The sequence below is a fragment of the Myotis brandtii genome, unplaced genomic scaffold (assembly GCF_000412655.1).
Source record: "Myotis brandtii unplaced genomic scaffold, ASM41265v1 scaffold384, whole genome shotgun sequence".
Classification (NCBI taxonomy): domain Eukaryota; kingdom Metazoa; phylum Chordata; class Mammalia; order Chiroptera; family Vespertilionidae; genus Myotis; species Myotis brandtii.
In genome coordinates this window covers 3,941,841-3,947,701 of record NW_005364745.1, presented here as the reverse complement: position 1 = coordinate 3,947,701, position 5,861 = coordinate 3,941,841, and the positions used below count along the sequence as shown (strand labels likewise).

At 42.9% G+C, this 5,861-nt stretch overlaps 1 long non-coding RNA gene across 1 annotated transcript; it reads right to left on the bottom strand.

Annotated features, from left to right (window-relative positions):
- Positions 1 to 2,992: 2,992 nt before the first annotated feature.
- Positions 2,993 to 5,559, bottom strand: LOC106727194. Its single transcript, XR_001363370.1, has 2 exons — positions 5,485 to 5,559; positions 2,993 to 3,661 (listed from the first exon to the last, which is right to left on the bottom strand). It is a non-coding gene; the product is annotated as an uncharacterized LOC106727194 (long non-coding RNA).
- Between the last annotated feature and the right edge of the window lie 302 nt (positions 5,560 to 5,861).

Sequence of the window (5,861 nt, the reverse complement as noted above, 5' to 3'; positions counted from 1 at the left end):
GGCTTATAAAGAACAACAATTTATTTCTCACAGATCTGGAAGCTGGAGGTCCATGATCAAGGTGTCAGGGGATTCAATGTCTGGTGAGAGCCCCTTCCTAGATGGCTCTTTATGCTGCGTCCTCACACAGCAGAAGGGGTAAGGCGGGCTCCTTGAGGTCTCCGTTCACAGGGCCTTTCCTCTCAAGACCTAGTCACCCTCCAAGGGTCTCACCTCCTAATGCCATCACATTCTTTTACCCCATTTCTTTGTGGACCCTTAGCCACACACAATCTTAAACATCTGTCAGTGTTGTTTTGTTTTTCATGTGCTAGGATTAATCTTCATTTGTAAGATTGTCATTCAGCAAAGAAGAATTAGAATTGGGATTCCAATTACCCTATACATAAGAAAGGAAAATAATTAAGATAACCTATTTAACTTGAGAGCCTTTTAGGAACAGTTAACTGATACATGTAAGCTAAACACATGCGTGTCATTGACCTCCGGTAACGGTGCAATGGCTAATATAGTGACATAGAAAACAATGTTCAGTCTTTAGTTAGCTTTATAAGTAACATGAAGATAATATTCTTAAATATTAAAATTAAAATTTATAAAAGATACAGACATTAAGATCCAAACAACAACAGGAGTGCCTTCCTATGCTTTCATGTGATAGTCTGTGACTGCAGGAAATAACCTACTGTGGGTAATGCAGTTGGAAGAATAGAAGAAAACACAAATTTTGGAGGTAAATAGACTTGCTTTTGCTAACTGTATACCTTTAACTAACGCACACTAAGCCTGTTTCCTCAAGGATTGAGGTACCCTGCAGAATAACTATGAGGATTAAATGAGTTGCTCAAAAGTAGCAGTTCTTCTTAAGATGAGATTTCCACCTGGAACACAGATGTTTAAATGAGAGGCAGCTACACAGGGGCCTGCACAATCTGAGTGGCTTATAAAGAACAACAATTTATTTCTCACAGATCTGGAAGCTGGAGGTCCATGATCAAGGTGTCAGGGGATTCAATGTCTGGTGAGAGCCCCTTCCTAGATGGCTCTTTATGCTGCATCCTCACACAGCAGAAGGGGTAAGGCGGGCTCCTTGAGGTCTCCGTTCACAGGGCCTTTCCTCTCAAGACCTAGTCACCCTCCAAGGGTCTCACCTCCTAATGCCATCACATTCTTTTACCACGACTCCATTTCTTTGTGGACCCTTAGCGACACACAATCTTAAACATCTGTCAGTGTTGTTTTGTTTTTCATGTGCTAGGATTAATCTTCATTTGTAAGATTGTCATTCAGCAAAGAAGAATTAGAATTGGGATTCCAATTACCCTATACATAAGAAAGGAAAATAATTAAGATAACCTATTTAACTTGAGAGCCTTTTAGGAACAGTTAACTGATACATGTAAGCTAAACACATGCGTGTCATTGACCTCCGGTAACGGTGCAATGGCTAATATAGTGACATAGAAAACAATGTTCAGTCTTTAGTTAGCTTTATAAGTAACATGAAGATAATATTCTTAAATATTAAAATTAAAATTTATAAAAGATACAGACATTAAGATCCAAACAACAACAGGAGTGCCTTCCTATGCTTTCATGTGATAGTCTGTGACTGCAGGAAATAACCTACTGTGGGTAATGCAGTTGGAAGAATAGAAGAAAACACAAATTTTGGAGGTAAATAGACTTGCTTTTGCTAACTGTATACCTTTAACTAACGCACACTAAGCCTGTTTCCTCAAGGATTGAGGTACCCTGCAGAATAACTATGAGGATTAAATGAGTTGCTCAAAAGTAGCAGTTCTTCTTAAGATGAGATTTCCACCTGGAACACAGATGTTTAAATGAGAGGCCCACAGGGGCCTCCTGAGATGTAAATGACCATTTGCAGTCAGAGGGCCCCTGACTGGTGAGAGACTGAAGAACTGGTGCTTCTTGAGTTCCATGTTGAGATAAAAGAAACAAACCTCAGAGCAGGAAAGGACCCAGACATATAGGCAGAGGATAGAGAGCATTAGAATATAGCAAAATGCATCAAGCTTATCATTTACCAGCTGTCATTTCCCTTATTCGCTACTTTCTACACAGGCAAATGCGAATGTTTAAAATAAGAAACACTATAGACTTCAGTTCAGGGTCAAGCTAGAAGAGAGTGGGTGAGACGAGTCCCATCTCACAATCCATCCTGGAAGGAGAAAAATCTCTGGAAAGAACGTGGCTCCTGGCATCTTAAGAAGAGAGGGAGGTAGGCTGAGTCCTACGGGCCTGCACAGAAAAAGGGTGAGGTGAGCAACTCTGAAAATGTGGCTCGTAACTGCTAGGAGGCACATTAAAGTCTCCGACATTTCATTAATTTCCAAGAGAGTTGTATACCCAATATGTGATCCAGATACGAATAGCAACTGTGAATTTGCTGAGGTTTCATGCTGGGCATGGAGAGATGGCAAGGTTTAGATGAATCTGAGGGGGTAAGTGCATGACCAACGAGCAAAGATCAGGGCACAGAAAAATAGTGTCAGCTCTCCTGGGATTCATCCATTTGTTTGGAATTGATGAGGACAGAGAAGGAAGATGAACGAGAAAGTCATTAGAGTGTAAGCTGTGAAGGTCCTTGAATGCTAGCATAAAGACCATCTTTGCTCTTATCAATGAAAAACCATTTAAGGTTCTCAGCAAAGAGAGAGGAGAGAGAGAAGAGAGAGAGAGAGAGAGAGAGAGAGAGAACAACAGTACAACAGTGAAGTTAATTCCTGGAAACTCTTCAGGATAATTTCTAATGAACCTGAGAGGGTAATTAGCCAGAACATTCATTCCTCAAACATAATTAACATTTACAGCCTTTGAAGTTTATGAAGTACTTTTCATACATCCACTTTCATTTTATTCTCCCAACAAGTTCCAAAATCATGGGTTAGTCTTATCCCCATTTTATAGCTGCGAAACACGAATATATCACACAAGGGCCCAACAGGAAACAGAGGGCAAACTCAAATTAGAGTCATTTACAGAGTTTATTTACAAGGGGTTATAAAAGGATGGGGAAGTGTAGAGGGTCAGAAACCTGGGGCCAATAATAGTGGGAAATCTGTAACCACTCCCAGGCCAGGAGGCTGAGGAGAGTGAGTTTACTGTGACCTAGGAGGAAGGAGTTGTGTAAAGAGATTGCCGTGAGATGGGCAGTGACCTTTGGTAGTAAAACATTAACAGTTCAAGGCAGCCTCCTCCCAGGGAAGAGCCACGGGAATGAATACCCTGATTTTGTTCTCTGCCCTCCCATCTCTTGTTAAAGGTCCCATTGGCTGGAAGGAACTGGAAGCCAAAGGCACAGGAATCCATTGATACAGGCTATACCTTTCCCCCTCAACATCCTCTCTAGTCTTCCACCCACATGAAAAATTTCTATCCCCAGCACCAGGGACACATGAAGTCCCTTAAGAGTGTGTGTCATCAGGGATTCATGTTGATTCAAACACATTCCCTCATGACAACCCAAAGTTAGCCACTCTGGGTGTCCTTCTTATGTGATAGAAGGAAAAGTTGGGAGAAGGTAAAAGAAAGGAGAGAAGTGACATGAAACAGCTGCTACAGTCCACACTTCCTTCTGGTCACGAGGGCTAGGTTAGTCATCATAGCACCAAGCCCGGCTTCATGGGTGCACAACCTGTTGGTGGTGGTGGAAATAAATATATAAAAATTGCTTAATAACCTGTTCTCTGGACCTGAGATCTGTAGGCCTAAATGTGCATGTGATGGAAGAACCCTTCCTAACACCAGAGGGCGCTGTGCCATTGGGAGACCAGCAACTGCTTTTTTTTTTACAACTTCTACATTTTTGCATCACATGCAACCTTTCAGAAAAGCCTTCTGCTTTTCCTTTTGGCAGTTCTTAGGCCAGGACCGGTTCCTAGGTTGAAAGAGAACGAGAGGTTAAGAGAAGCTGCTAGCGACCAAGTTGCACGGCAGTAAGAACAATCCGTAATTGTTAGCCTGTACTGTTCAGCCTCTAGCAAATTCAGTAATCTCAATCTTTCTGGTCTTCATTATCCCCATTTAAAGTTAATATACAACTCAGGCAGACATGTCTAAAGAGCATAATTAAATTGTTTTCTATTAGAAGGTGAGATTAGATCCTGTTGATTATCATTCTAATGATTCTGGCAATTCTAGTTAGAATCGTCAACTTAACTCTACTAAAATTTTATGTATGTCCTAGAAATTTTAAGGAGAATACCCACCAAGTACCACCAATAATCTACTCTTAACATTAACCTTCTTCTAAATCTAATTAGTATAGGGGTTTGGGGGTTCTTTTTCACAAATACAAACTAAGAGGTAATTTTTCTTTTTAAGTAATTTTAGTCGAATTTATTGGGGTGAATATATAGATTTCAGGTGTACAATTCTATAATACATCAGCTGTATATTGTATTGTTTGTTTACCATTCCTGGTCAACTCTTCTATCTCCATTTATCCTCCCATTATCCTCTTCTACCTCTCTGTAACTATGAATTTTTGTTTTTTGTTTGTTTGTTTTTTAGAGGAAGGAAGAGAGAGAGAAACATTGATTGGGTGTCTCCCATAGGCACCCCAACAGGGGACTGAACCCAGCACATAAGGCATGTGACTGAAAATCCAACTGGCAACCTTTCGGGTATGGGATATGCTCAACCATCTGAGCCACACCAGCCATGGCTGGTGTTTTTTTGTTTGTTTGTTTGTTTTTTGCTTAATCCCTTGACCTTTTTTCTTTTATCCCGCTCCCTAACTCCCTCCCTTCTGACAGCTGTCAGTCTTTCCTCTGTATCTATGAGTCTGCTTCTATTTCGTTTGTTAGTTTACTGTGTTCATTAGATCCCACATATAAGTGAAATCAGATGGTACTTGTCTTTCTCTGACTGGCTTATCTCACTTAACATAATACTCCTCAATACTCGTGAATTCCCTTAACATTCATTGAACATCAACTGTGTGCCTTGCTTACATTCGCTAGATGCGGATAAAAATATGCAAATTGTGCTTTTGTGACGTTTTCCACCTAGGACACAATAAGATGATTTTTTTTTAATTGTAAAATTGACCTGATTGGTGCTACCAGAATTACAGGAAGCTACCAGCAGATACAACAGGGAGACTTGCTCCATGCAGTGCGGGTGGTCAGGAAATGGTTCTCCAAAGAAAACTATTCCCGAGATCTGACAAATAAATAGATGCTAAACAGGCAAAAAGTGTGCGGGGGGCGGGGGCAGGCAGAGGTGAGGGTGGGGAGGCCAATCTCAGCGCGCACCCGAACATTTGTGGGGGGACCTGGGGAAATATAAGGTCACTGTGGCCAGAGTTCCGTATACCGCGGGGGGTGGAGAAAGTTGGGCCGCCAGGGGCCTTCAAAGCCATGACTACTTTTATGCCAAGAGCAGCTACGAGTCACGGGAGAGTTTTAAGCAAGAGGTTCCGCGATTCCCTTTGTGTGGACGAGACTATCCTACCTACGTGCCACGTGAGGAATGAATGAATGAAGACGTCGAGCCGGGCTGGAGGCCACTGTTCTTTGTGGAAGGATGACCCCGGAAGTGGTGCGCCGGGGACTTCCCGGAAGCTCCGACCAAGACTCGCTCCTTTGCTACGGTGGCCGGGAAGGCCCTGGACTAATGGGCCCCGTTGCTCTGGGGGGAGGCGCACGCGCACTGCGGCCTCGGCTCCGGAAAGGGTGCAGTCGGAGCTGGGGAGGGGGGAGTACGGGTCCCTCTCCTCTTCCCACGCCGCACTGATTTCCTAGACCCGCCCCAACAAGCTTTGCCATTGGTTTAGAGATGGGAGAGCCCGCCTTCCCCCCTTTCTGATTGGCTGCCCGATAGGAGGCGGG